Raw genomic sequence first — 14,216 nt, 5'->3', positions numbered from 1 at the left:
GAGAATGTGAAAGGCAGTCCACCTTGTTTGTCTGAGCTGTGTCCACCAGGCTAGTTAGGTCTTAAGGCTGAGCTCTCTGGGATTTTCCACTCTTACCTTCCCCTCTCTCAGCAGTGAGGTCACAGGGACAGGCACCTGATTCAACAGACCTAAGTCCATGTTCTTAAAGACTATGGGATAAGAAGCCAGAGGTGCCCTGTTGATACCACAGGAAAAGTGGCCATGCTCTTAGCTAGCAGCCCCGACACTTGAGAGATTCATTTACTTTTAAGGTCATGCCCATTAACTATGAATCCCTAAAGGGGGCATGAATTTTAAACATCAGCCAATTTGGATGCAGGTGGGTCTGTGTAAAACGAGTCCATTACGTTTAAAAGACAACGTCTCTAAAACATGATTTCGTGCATGCTGAGGGGGGAAAAAAAAAAGAACATAATTACATTTCGTGAAATTACCTTAAGTTTCTTTCTTCTAGGCCAACTAAATCTCGAATAAATATTTCCTCTTTAGTATAGAAGTGACTGAGTTCCATGTGGCGCATCAACACCAGAAGATCGCCGGTGGTACCCGAGGTAACAGCAGCAGCGGCTTCACCTTAGTCCTGTCTCCCGAACGAACAGGCATGGCACACAAGTCCAGTCCAGGCGCCGTGGCTCCTCAAACCTGCACAGGAGAGAACACATACAAAGGGAATTCATCGCTAGATATGAGTGTTGGTAAGGACACACGTCAGCCCGCCTCTGCGGAAAGCGGGAGACCGGGAGGCCGAGGCAGTCGCCTGCAGACGTCCACCTCGCTCTCCACGCTCCCGCTCACTTCCCGGAGATCAGGGTCTCGCGCCGAGGGGCAGAAGACACGTGGATCGGAGCCGTGGGGACCCCACTTTCCTCCACACAGCCCGCTCCTCCAGGGACCGCCCGGCCGCCCGCATAGGGGCTCGCTCACCTGAGGTTCAGAACGGCTGCGAGCGGCTGCGGTAAGCGCAGCCATGGACCTTTCAATTTGCGCGGGATCGGGAAGCCCCGCCCAGCGGACATGACGTCCCTGGGCATCCTGAGCCGCAGCCTCCACCTCCCGCTTTCTATGACCCGACTTTCCTCTTAGCCGAGTCCTGAGCCCTTCCTTGCAAGGTAGGAAGTCCGCCGCCAATGGCCAATGCCATCTCGAACTCGGCGACGCTAGAAGCGAAAAGTCGGCTTGTTTGTGAGAGAAGTGGGGTGGTGGTGAGGGGAGGGGGCAAGAGAAACCCTAGGCCCGGAAGTTGCGCTCTCGCCCGTGCTGCTGGGAGTTGTAGTTCTCCCTTGACCAAGCCGCCTGATCCAGGTACATGCGTGCTAAAGAACTCCCAACTTGGAGTCAAACATATATTGTTATTTTAAACCCGGAAAAGGAGCCCAGCTCATAGTTGCTTAGTTCCAGGCCAGCATCACAGTCTTTCGTCTCCGAAACATCCTCACCTCTATGCAAATTGAAGTTTTGTACAAAGCTTTCATGTTGCAATAGTTTGATTATAGTCTGCTCTTACCCACTTTATCCATTCTATGGCCTTATCGCTGATACGAGTTGGGAAAATGTTATCCTTATAACTAAACAACAAAATGGCCCTATGGTTCACAGATATTAAACCCTGTATATTGTTGGTTGTATTGGGTCACATTCCCTAGTGTTATCAAGGAAAGAAAAACCCTCTAGTTTCACTTCTTCTTAATGGACTTTTTAAAACTTACTATTTTTAGAAGTCACACAGCCGGACTGTACATAATTTAGTCTCTTACTGTCTTTGCCCCAGCAGACTCCTCTGACTGAAGCTAAGTGTGAAATTGAAAGACTCCGAGAGGAGCCCCTCGCTCAGGCCCCAGGACAATAGAGGACACCCAAGAACTCACGAGAGAGCCGGGCATGGTGGCGCGCGCCTTTAATCCCAGCACTTGGGAGGCAGAGGCAGGCGGATTTCTGAGTTCGAGGCCAGCCTGGTCTACAAAGTGAGTTCCAGGACAGCGAGGGCTACACAGAGAAACCCTGTCTCGAAAAACCAAAACCAAAAAAAAAAAAAAAACAAAAAAACAAAACAAACAAACAAAAAGAACTCACGAGAGACCAAGCTTGATGCAAACCACAGGAGGCTTTATTCGGGAAAGCCAGAGCTCTAGGGATGACTCATATCCCACGCAGGGGTAGAGGAGTCGACCCTGAGGGAAAAGGGGTCCCAGTTTTTATAGGCCCTCAGAGGGGAAAGGAGAAGGGGGGAGTAGGGGATTTCCAGATCTAAACAATGTCTATTCTCAAGAAATGGGTATGGGAGGGGTACAAGGAAAGAGTCTGGTGCAGGTGTAGCAACTCCAGATTGGCCCGGCTGTGGTTGCTGGGGAGATATTCTGACTCTTTCCCAGAAACCAATATCACAAACACCTGGCAATGGGCTTCATCAGTGGGCACACACATGGGTTCAAGGAATGGTCGAAACATTGGCAGACACATGGGTTCAAGAGTGGCCAGAGCATTGTGCACCTCTATTTTTCTAAATCAGTGAAGCTAATTTTGCTAACAGTGACATCTATCTTGCCAATTTCAGGGCTTCTGTGACCTTCTACATTCTGTCAGGCTCTTTCAAATTAAGAATCTTCCCTGCCCATGTCTGTGAAAAAAAAAAAACTTTTCTCTCTCTTGCCCTCCATGTAAAGATATCATGTGTGATCCTCCCTGCTCTCTGGGTTCACCTTTAATATCCTAACAATTCAGTGACAAATTAGTTATTCTCCAGGAAAGGAACTTAAAAGACGCACGTTGGTATTATCTGTTGTGTTACCTTTCTTTAGACTTACAGAACCCCAAACATCCATTAATATATAAGTACTAATTAACACGGAACACCTGGTGCACTGGTAAGGCGGACTACTACCCCGGTGATATGTTCCCCCAACAAATCCCTAGATCATATTCGTGACTGCAGCCCCAAGGAGGCTGGTCATTGTTGGGGAGCTACACCATCATTGGTTTCCAAGTAAATCTTATTTTTTGCCCAAACAAATTGACTTTTAAGTCATTAGACTTTCTGAATGAATGTGGATTTACAGTTATAGAAAATGCCCAGATCTGGCTAATGTCCACTTTTCTTTGTAATATTGTGGTAAAACACACACACACGATATATATATATATATATATATATATATATATATATATATATATATATATGAAAAATTTAAATGTACATTTAAAATATGCATATTTTATAGCTCATAGAAGCAGAAGGGTAATCATTTAATATATTAAGAAGCCTGCATGTGCCAGGCAATGGTGGCTCACACCTTTAATCTCAGTACTTGGGAAGCAGAGGCAGGCGGATTCCTGAGTTCTAGGCCAGCTTGGTCTACAGTGTGAGTTCCAGGACAGCCAGGGCTACATAGAGAAACCCTGTCTCAAATAAAAAACCAAAACCAAACCAAAACAAACAAACAAAAAAAGCCTGAATGTATTTGCATGAAAAAGGAAAATAAAAATCGGAGTTAAGAATGGAGATATTGGGCCTGAGAGATGGTTGAACAGTTTATAGCTGGCTGCTTTTCCAGAGTACCTGAGTTAAATTCTCAGAATCCACATGGTGACTCATAACTGTTTGTAACTTCAGTTCCCAGGGGGTCTGATGCCTCTTCTAGTCCACTAGACACCAGACATCTATGAAGTTTATAGACATTCTTGTGCTGGACATGCTGGGGCTAGAGAAATGTCTCAGTAGTTAGGAAGGACCTGAACTTGATTTCAGCTCCAATAATGGATGGCTCACAGCCACCAATAACTCCAACTCTGGGGGATCTGACTCATTTGGCCACTGTGGACACTCACACACACTCCCTCTCTCTCACACAAACACACACACTTAAAAATAGTATAATTTATTTTATAAAGCCGGATATCCAAAGACAGGTTTGGAACTCTAGCACCAAGGAGACTGAGCAGCAGCAGCAGCAGCAGCAGCAGCAGGAGTTTGAAGTCATCTTGAGCTGCATAGTGAGACCTCGTGCAGAAAAGAGGCCTTGACAACCTAATGGAAGAGGATGGACAGAGAATCCAAAGAGGGATCTGCAAAATAAATGGAAAAAAGGGATAAATGCACATCTCTATTTCCCAGTAGCAACTTAGGTCAACTTCTTAGCATTCATAGAGATAAAATGTAAGAGGAGATGGTGGTAATATTTATACCATTCATATAGTGAAAATAGTTTTACCAAAAAACCATCTTGGATTTGGAGGGAGCACGAAAAGGCACTCTAGTGTTGGTGGTTCAAATAATCCTTTCCTGCAGGACAATCTGGCAGTGCATACAAAGACTGTAAAAGAGAAAAGATGATAAAACCCTTTAATTCTGCAATTAGTCTTCAAGGAATGTATCCTAAGAAAATTGATGTTTTAGAGGATAAAAATATGTGTGTCCATCATTTACAATAAAAACAAACACAGGTATCCAACAACAGGTGGAAAGTTAAGTCAGTCTGGCCCACCCATAATGAAAGAATATAAAATATGACATTAATGCATAAGAATGCTCAGGAAGTCATGCTAGAGAAGAAGCACCACATATTTCATTTCCATGAACTGTACAGGCAAACTTATCAAAACAAGCATGTACTCACACATTAAAAACAGAGAAAATGGGCTGGAGAGATGGCTCAGTGGTTAAGAGCACTGAGTGCTCTTCCAGAAGTCCTGAGTTCAATTTCCAACAACCACATGGTGGCTCACAACCACCTGTAATGAGGTCTGATGCCCTCTTCTGGTGTGTCTGAAGACAGCTACAGTGTACCCATATACACTAAATAAATAAACAATTAAAAAAACAAAACAACAAAAAACAAATAAAATAAAGAGTTAATAGTTGACATTTCTAAATAGTAGAATGGCAGATTTTTTTTATTCCTTTTCTATACATTTCTGTTTTCAATTAGATAATATACTACATGTGTATGTGCTTGCTTCTCTCTGTATACATGTGTATCTCTCTCTCTCTCTCTCTCTCTCTCTCTCTGTGTGTGTGTGGGGGGGGGGGTCAGAGGACAGCTAACTGAACCAGTTCTCTCTTTTTACTATGTAGATTCTGGGGATCGAACTTAGGCCTTGAGCCTTGGTGGCAAATATACGTAGCCCTGAGCCATCTTGTCAGCCCACAGAAAATATTTGAGTTCTACTATAATTGGGAAATAGATTTTCATCTAGAGGTCAGTGGACATCTTGACTTGTGGTGAATTAGTGACATGAGAAGGAAGGATATGACATTTGGTCCAAGTGCAGTCCTGCCTCAGATGACAATAATAATTGCTGGAAGTGTCTCTGTAGAAACTGTTCTTCAGGAGCCAGAGCGTTACAAAATACACAGCAGGGAAATATAAAATAAAATAAAAAGGTGGGCAGAGTCACTACTGCCACTGCTGGATGACTCTAAGGAGCTATGGCGTAAAAGTGAAACAGACGACAAGGACAGACTGTTCTGTCATGAAAGGTCATCCCGAAATAAGGCATTGATGACGAAGACTTGAGCGTCTTTTCAAGCATGAAGGTGTTTTACAGAAGCTATAGTCTCTACCCCAGGGATGATTTCTAAGTAGTTCTCACCATTTCTAGGAATCTCTGTACAGCATTTGACCAGTGCAATTTACAGGTACGCCTGGGCAGTCAGCATTTAAGCCATTCTATCATCTGAAGAGCTGTTGAAGATGGGATTGCAAAGATAAAATGTCACAGAGAAAAAAATGCATTTCTGTGTTGTACAAACCCAGAAATGTTTATATATGTTAGAAATTCCATACTGCCTTATAGGAATCGTGGGAAATCTAATCCGGTGCCTAACAGACACACTGTGTGGACAGTAATTTAGTCTTCAAAGTACAGAAATAGCTTGGTGTGGAAAAACTAGCATTGATGTTGTGGAAAGCAAAGGACAACAACTCAGAAACTACTCAGATAGCTAACAAGCTCAGGTTCAATTCTGGGGAAGAAAGCAAGGTTGTCAGACCTGGCAGTGGTCTGTGGTCCTACAAGGACACTGGGCATCATAAAGACACAGGTGAGCAATGCCATGCTACAGAAGGAAAAGAGATTGCTGAAAGAAGGGAGGGAATGTGGGGGGTGTGGAAGTAAATCAACCTCATGAAGGAAAACGTGGGAGGGAGAGCAAGGCGCCATGGGCTCCTGCCACTCCTTGTGCCTTACACAGCATGAGATCTAAGATGGCTGCTTCCCCATGGAAGTCTGAACAGGTGGCGGTGCTCTCCCCTACCCCCCACTTCTGAGTTATCTCATCAAACAGGGCTTTCATTGGAGCAAGGTGACAGTATGGCGAGATATGATTGGCTAGGGATTTAGGGGCTTGGGATTGGCTCAAACATTGTATCTAAGCTTATGCGCCGCACAAGAAACTCAGATCTGCATCCTGATGCTGGTTCCCAGAGTCCAAGTCCCTGGGTTTGTCATGTGACTCTGTTGCCTCTTACCCTCCCATTCTAGGTCCTATTCCCACAAGGGAAAAAGAATAAGGACATATGGCAGGACACTGTGAGATGTCCTTCCCTGTCATGGGTTAAAGCCTAATCATCCAACGTCAGTAGAATTGAGATGAGAAATACGCATCTCCTCTTACAACTGAAGCACAAAGTTTTCTGGAGGTCAGCGTATCTCATAAAATTGTGTTTTGTAAAGAAAAAAAAATCATTTAGAAAATACATGTATCAGAACAGCAACAAGCTATTATGGCTTAGAAAAAAAAAAGAAAGCTAAATGAGACAAATGCTTTGAAAAGGAAATTCAGTTAATATGGGAAGTTGGTTCATCACAAAACAACTCTTTAGAAAAAGACCAGAGGAATGCTGTCTGGTGTTCAGATGGAAAGATGGCACACGGTGACAGTCCACGGTCACACGAACCACGTTCTTGAGAGGTAGGCTGGGGCTGTATGGAGAATAGACGGCGAGAGAATTAATGAGACCAAGACAAAATTTTCTGATCAAGGGCCAATGTTTACTAAGAGTCCGAGCTTATAAAGGGAGAAGGTCCAGCACAGAACTCAGGGCTGTAACGCCCCTGTCTACAGGATTGTTGGAGTCAAATGTGGTGGTGCCCTCGGGTGATGTGGTTGACCCAGGAAGTGGTTAGCACTGTAAGGCATAACAGCTCTCAGAAACACCCAGATCCTTGGAATAAGATCCACCCCACCCTTCAAGCTATGCCCTGCCTCATTCCTCAAGCATTAATATGTATTTTCCACGTATTAGGCTTTCTATAAAAGTTTACCAGTATCATCGTGTCTCAGACCTCAATGGCAAATTTACTAGGAGTTTAAGGAAGTTTTTCCTTTTAAGGGGTGTGAACAGAACCTTTCCTAGTTAAATCTCATTTCATCCCAGGTCCCCCTTCCTGCCAAAGCAGGTTTAGCTATTTTCATAGCCCTAGGTTCCACTTGAAATTGGGAACAGAATTTTGGCATACCTTTTATCTAAAAGTAGCCAGTTGGTGCTTTGAGGCTCTCACCACTCTGGTCTCCGAGCATCTTAGGCAGGAGGACAGTAAGCACCCTTCTTTAGAGAGATACTTGCTCATTGTAAGCACGCTGTGGCTAGTAGTGGTTCTCTTCATAGGTAGGCAGTCCCCTAACCCTCAGTTTCCAGATTAGTACAGTGGACGAAGCAATGTTTTCTGCCTCACAGAATTGTCATGGAAATCAAGCCAGAGTCACTGTGTAACTATGTAGGGACCATGGATGACCGGGGCCTTCCAAGCACAGGATACTTCCTGCTCTGGTCACAGTATTTCATTTCCCTTTAGGAAATTACCCTTTGGTATGTGATGAAGCAGTGCTAAGTCTTTCTGCCTCTTTCCCCAAACTGGCTTTCTAGTGTTGGACCTTCCAGGAGTCATCTGTTGCAGTCCAGCATTTGCCTGGGGCCTCTTACTGAAATAATTGGTACAACACTTCTTATTCCACTGGGGACAAGAAGTAACTGATGTATTAAGATCTGAGATGATATAGGGGTCAGCTAGATGGCTCAACAGGTGAAGACACTTGTTGCCATGCCCTATAAACTGAGCTTGGTCCCTGGAAGCCACATGGCAGGAAAGAGCTGACTCCTCAAAAGTGTCCTCTGACATATATGCCACATGGCACGTATAAATTCTCTCCTTCTCTCTCTGTCTCTCCCTCCATTCTTCTGTCCCTTCCTCCTCTCTGAATAAATAAATGCAATTTGTTGTTGTTTTATTAAGACAGGATCTTGACTGTCCTGGAACTCACAGAGTTAGTTTTTAAAATCTTTAAAATAAGATTTGAGCAATGAGGATTTTTCACCTGGTGAGCCTTCCTGTAAAGTTCATTCCCCAGGGTTTCCTCAAATGTCATCCATATTCAGACTGCCATTCTTTTTTTGCACAGCAAACAAAAGAGAAATTTAATGTAAAATGCCAAGTTCTCTCTTGGTTTCAGATATATGAAAAGACAGAAGCAAAACATATTTTTAAGGTAGATGAGATACGACACACATTATAAAAGAAAAAAATGAAATCAATATTAAATCTTAATGATGTTACTTGTTCCTTTTTTTTTAATCAATCGATGCCAACACTCTGGAGAGAGGAGTGAACACTGAAGTATTTGAGGGTGTATTTGCTAGAACTGTGGTTGACTTCAGCCATAGGCACTCATTGATTCAAATTCTGGAGGCTGGAAGCCCAACATCTGAGTGTCAGGAGGGTTGGTTTTCCCGGTTGCTGTCATGAAAGGTCTGTTTGGGTTTTGCTCCTGACTTGCACAGGCAGAAGGTGAGGATGTACCTTAGTGGTAGAGTATTTGCCAGGCTTGCAGGAAACCCTAGGGGGTCCAGTAGCCAGTATATCATAAAATGAGAAGCATGGTGGTGCGTGCCTGCCTGTAATCTTAGCACTCAGGAGTTGGAGGCAGGAGGATCAGAAGTCCAAGGTTGTTCTGTAATCCATATTGACTTTGAGGCCATCCTAGGTTCCACGAGGAGTCCCTGTCATAAAATAAAGACTAATGGATGAAAATCTACAGACATATAAACCTAAACATGCATATGTAATCACAAAAGAACAGTGGGAAAACTGGCCCCAGATGTCTTAGTGCAAATACTTATTAGATTTTAAATGGCAGGATTAGGGCATGTGTTTATCCTCTGCTCTGAAAATAGAACTACTGGCTGAGTTAGTCCCCAGAGGCAGAAAGGCCAATAACTGGACAGAAATTCATTACGGCGTCATTCGGAGAACAGCTGCTGCATACAGATTCTGGCACTCACGGCCCTGCCTGGTGATCAATGTGACTCCTTCGTGCCTGGGAGCCTCTCTGTCTTGCATTTCTCCTCACTAAGCATTCAGCTGCTGGTTGTCCCACTCACTCTGTTGATGTATTGATGTTTGTTTCATGGTTCCAGGTTATGTTCTACTGAGGGTTCAATAGAAGTGTCCCTTTTGGCTATCTGCTGAATGAATGTCCTTCGTCATCTTCCCTCCTTGGAACTATTATTCTGATAGCTCGTTGCAACTCTTCCATTAAATTCCAAGGAGCTGTACATCTAATATTACCTGGGACAGAGTCCCATGCTCACCAGGAAAGTGAACAGCACTCCTTCAACTTCAGTATGTGTGTGTAACATTGACACACCAAGATGGATGAATTCCCCTGAACTGAGACGGAGCCTTGCCATCACAGAGTCATTAGAGACATGCCTGCCACTCTGGGAGCTCTCCCAGCTTGAAGCATTGTGTCATTATTAAGAATCTCACCAAGGATGAAGAGTTGGACTGATGCTGTGGTTGGGAGGAGGGTTTGTTACACATGAGGACTTGTGTTGGTCTGCAACATGACCATAATAAAACATTGTGGAGTCTCTAAGAGATGGAGCTCATTTCTCTGCTTCTGAGGTAATTAGGACATCTGTGGTGCTGCCTAAGGAAGGGGCTAATGTAGTCCTGTGGGATGCCCACTAGTCCTGAAAGAGTGCTCTCTGGCTTCCTGAGGTCTCACCATGTAACCTGTTGCTCTAACTTGTCTCTCCACTATGGTGTAATATAACCAGTCCCTCATAAAGCTGACTGGATCATGGCACCATAGTCTTGGATACCCCAAACAGTAACTTAAATAAGGTTCTGTTCTTTGCAAGTCATGCCTTCTTGGATATTTTGTCTCAGTAACAGAAAATAGACAAGACACTTGGATGTGATCCCGGAGGACCTGCCCCGATTAGTTATGTTGACTTACTGGAAAAAGAATCTTGAAGGCCAGAGTCAGAAAGTACAGAAGCATTATTGATAATATTTCTAATCTGGAAATAACTCAGACCTGTCAACAATAGAAAGAATGAATTATAATGCATTTACATAATGGAATATTGTATAGGAATGTAAAAAAGAGATTTATAGGGTCTCTAAATAATATGGGTATATTTTCAAAGACAATTTTGAGGTAAAACGGTCAAATGCCAAGTAAGGTCTAAGGCCATAAAAATCCTCCTAATTCCATGGCCACTGCAGCAGCTAACAACTGGATCTGAGTATTCCTCCTCCACTCCGGATGCTCCCCCGTTTCCTAGGTAACTGGCTCCAACTTATCATGGTGAAGAATACAGGCTCCTGGAATGAGGCAGGTCCAGCTTGAGTCACATTTTACTCACATCCGATAATAGCCTTAGACCATAACAACACCTATTTTGCCTGGCTTTGGCTTTTCTTCTGCAAAAGAGCCAATAATAATAAGAGCTGTTTCTCAGCTTTGCCTTGAAAATCCCATGAGGGAGCATATGCCAAGCATGGTTCTAAATAAAAGTTGATTCTTTTCCTTTTTCTCTTCCCAAATCTTACTCAAAAAAAGAAAGTCATAAAAGGATTTGGTTAACTGAAAACTTTGAAGAAGTTAGTGTGGCCCCTTTGTGTTTCTGCCTCTGCATAGTGACTACCCAAAGGCACCGAGTATGGAGCTGAAACACTGGTCCCTTTACACTCCATCTGTGTCACCTGTAAAACTGGGTTCAAATGTGCAACAACACCAGAGGACACACATGAGCATTAAATAAGTGTGAAATTTGCATTTGGAACATACAAGGTGTGCCCTGTGTGTCATAATTCAGGACAGACACAGTCAAGCATATTACATAGAAGGGCAGACAAATGGGGGAGGGGTAGGTGCCAGTATTCCAGTCTTCGGAAAGACAGCTTTGCCATATGCTTTCTCAAAAATATATTTTTGGTGCCAGCCACATTAATTTTCAGAAGTGTCACTTGGTGTTAAGATGTTATATAGTGATTTTATTTTCACAGTAGAAAAAAAAGGAGGCTATTGAAATCATCTTCACAGTAAAAGGTAAGAAGCAGCTATTATTGCTCCTGAACCTTATATTCTACAGTGTTTGTATAATAATCATATCGATAATGTTTAGGTTAGTTTTACTGAAAACCACTCTTACAAGTAGCTATCTCAGTCAAACGTCTAAGCTCTGAAAATGCCATGAATGTTTTATTTATTTACTTTTGAGATGGTGCAGTGGCTAATGCTGATTTTCATCTCAATACAAGCACCTCAGATGCTAGGCTCTGAACACATCTGTAAGGGATTGTCTAGACTAGCTTAACTGAGATGGGAAGATGGACCTAAATTATTCGTGGTGCCATTCTGTGGCCTGGGATCACAGTCAGAATGAAAAGGTAATAGCGAGTTGAACACAGAATTCATTTCTGCTTCCTGCCATGGATCCAGTGTGTTAGCATGTTTGGTTTATACAGTGCTGGGGATCAAACCCAAGATCTTATGCATGCTAAAGCAAGCACTCTAGCCACCGAACTACTCCCTCAGCCCATCTGTGACTATTTTAGATGCAGGCTATTGACTAATTTAAATGTTTATCCATTCATTCTGTCAACATGGCCAACAGGCAGATAATTAAAATATAAAATATGTCAAATTATTGTATGTATCCTGGAGAAACATAAGCCAGAGAGCGGAAGATTTGAGTGACTCAAGGTAGGATTAGGATCTTCCAATTTAAAATGGCTTAGCAGGGTTAAAAGAAAGGAACCCATTGTTAAGGAAGGGCCCAAAACAAGGAAAGAACATTACATGCCAACTGGGCAACTGATCGGAGAGTATCCCCAAAGGAAGGAATGGAATCTGCAGAGGCCAAGCAGTGAAAGTGTACCTGGGAGGGTCCTAGAATAGCAGAGGCCAGCACCGCTACAGCACTACTGGAAGTTAGCGGAAGTCGGAATCGGGACTGGGTGTTTTTCTTGGTTCAGTTTGGGACTCCTTCTCCAAAGAACTGAAGGCAAGGGTTCATACAATTTTGCAAAACCAAGGTGGTAATTTTGCTTGGAGCAAGGAGATAATGCAGATTAAGGAGAGAGACACCATCAAGTTGACAGCTGTGAGGATACTCAAGGGCCTGGTTATTTCTTGCTCCTTGTAGATGTCTCTGTAACATTTCTATTTATAAAGCATGTCTTTCTCTTTATTTGTAGTTATTTTCATGATGGCTAAAGGTCTGTAAATATATACATCTGTTTCTAAACCCTTCTGCTCCTCTGATCATCTGTTCTTTAAAATCCACACTTTTTTTTTTTTTTTTTTTTTTTTTTTTTTTTTTTACTGTGAGTTCTTGTCCTGCCTATGGATAGGACAAGTTTTTATCCTTTTCTTATTTTTAAAATTACATGTATGTATGCACTTTTTTGTGTATATTTGAGGATGCCTGTGGAAGTCATCTCTCTCTTGCTACCGTGTGGGTTCCTAGGATCAAACTCAGGTTGTCGGGCTTGGTAGTGAGCGCCTTTCCCTGTTCACCCAGTTCACTAGTCCTTTTCTCCCATTGAAGGGTTGAACAGATAGGGCATGTAAGTTCACAGACACGTTTTAGAATAACGTTCTGTGGTTTCCCTGGAAGAAGACTTAAAAGTTTAAATGTTATTGTTTTCTACTTGGGTGAATTTGGCTTACTTTGGAGAATTTGACATCTTTGTAAAATTAAATCAACCCATTTAAAATCATGTGCATATAGGACCATCAGAGCCCTTTATACTTAAAAATCCCCCCAGCAGCTGGGCGTGGTGGCGCACGACTTTAATCCCAGCACTCGGGAGGCAGAGGCAGGTGGATTTCTGAGTTCGAGGCCAGCCTGGTCTACAAAGTGAGTTCTAGGACAGCAAGGGCTGTACAAAGAAACCCTGTCTTTAAAAAAACAACCCCCTCCCCCTGCCCCCAGCAGCCTGGGCTTGCCAGGTTAGATCAGCTTTGATCATTTATTGCTTTGCCTCTGTAGTTATTTTGTCTTTAAAATGATCCTAGTTGGTTAATACTGATGTAGGAGAATGCTATATTTTCAAGGGGACATTTTATACAGAAACTTGTGGGAAAAGATGTTTACAATTTGTTTATTCGTGAAAGCTCCTTATACATTAAGAATGCCCACTGTTTGTATATCATGGCTATTTTTCCCAGTTTAGAATTTTGTCTTTTGTATTCTTTAACTTTTTAAGCCTTAAACTGACCAAGGAGTCGATTCTGTTGATAATAATCTGTGATTTCCTTCCATTCATACATTTCGCATATTTTGAAAAATGTACTGTTTTGCTCTCTTCTGCCCTTGCTGTGTTCTTTCCCCAGATACAGAATGCCAGGCCTGCCCGAGTTGTGTTTTCACTCCTGATCCACTAGGGGCCAACACCCCATTGAAAGATTCTGCCCTGCTGTCCTCAAACTTGTATTTTTCTCTCTGAAACAGGCTAAAGAAACAGAGCAGAAAACAATCAATTTCCATTCAAATTAGACGGGTCAGAAATGAGTGAAATTAGATGTCACAAGAGTCTAAACAAAACCCAAAAGGTACTTTTGAAGACAAGAAGTCACATAAGGAGTCAATGATGTTTTGAAATGGACAAAAAAGAAAAAAAGAAAAAAGGAAACAAAGAAAAAAAGATACAAAATATAAATAAGATGACTTAAAGTTTTGTTAAAATGTAACTTAAAAGGAAAAACAACTACAGAACAAAGGGGAGCCAGTTTCTACTTGAAATCCACACTAAGCCTTAGGGAATAAGGAGGAGGCACGAGAAGCAAAACAGCTTTTCTTCCTTTCCCTTTTCTCTGTTAGGCCAAGGGTGGGGCTAACCTGCTCCCACAGCCTGTAGGATTCTTGCACAATTTATCAAGGAGAAAACAATTTTCAAACCCC

Source organism: Mus caroli, unplaced genomic scaffold (assembly GCF_978045245.1).
Source record: "Mus caroli unplaced genomic scaffold, Mus_caroli_1 scaffold_1, whole genome shotgun sequence".
Taxonomy (NCBI): domain Eukaryota; kingdom Metazoa; phylum Chordata; class Mammalia; order Rodentia; family Muridae; genus Mus; species Mus caroli.
The sequence above is the reverse complement of the archived record's forward strand: the minus strand, read 5'-3'. Positions refer to the sequence as shown.